We start from the raw sequence: 751 nt of genomic DNA, 5'->3' as shown, positions 1-751 counted from the left end.
GAGGCTCTAGGCCTCCCCACCCCCATAAACCAAAGGGGCAAAAAAACTCATAAAATAAGCTCCTAAACACGAAAAAACATGCAAAAAGAAGAAAACTAGAAACGTTTTCGTCCCTTATTTCCAACTCTAAATTTCTTCTTCTTGGGAATGAGACCAGCAATAACTTGAGTTAAATCATAGTCTCCATAAGACTCCTTGTAAACATCTTCAGAATCATCATAAGTTTCATCATAGTCATAATCCTCTCCATTTTCATCTGAAACATAATTACCACCCGGAACAAGCTTAATAGGAGATTGTGATTTCTTCTTAGTTGACATTCTATCCATTTGCTCCTTTTTTTCCTTGAAATACTCTTTTCTAAAGGTGGAACACCTCTAACAGAGGGACAAATAGTCAATTTTGAAAGAACTTATTGTCAACCTCTTTCAGATATGAATCTCTCTGATTCAGAAGGGAAGAACTTGCATCAGTATCTCAATTTCAATTCAAACATGGGTTTGATTCACACTCCATGTTCTAATAAATATTTACCATCCGAAAAGAGGAAAAAACGGAGTCTTTGTCTAAAGAAATGCGTTGAGAAATGTCAGATGTATAGAACCCTTCAACGAGATAGTTCCTTTTCAAATCTCTCAAAATGGAATCTGTTACAAACATATATGCCATGGTTCCTTACTTCGGCAGGGTTCAAATATCTAAATTTCACCTTTTTAGATACTTTTTCAGACCTATTGCCGATACTAAGTAG

Source organism: Papaver somniferum, chromosome 7 (assembly GCF_003573695.1).
Source record: "Papaver somniferum cultivar HN1 chromosome 7, ASM357369v1, whole genome shotgun sequence".
Lineage (NCBI taxonomy): Eukaryota > Viridiplantae > Streptophyta > Magnoliopsida > Ranunculales > Papaveraceae > Papaver > Papaver somniferum.
This window is presented reverse-complemented; position numbering follows the sequence as displayed.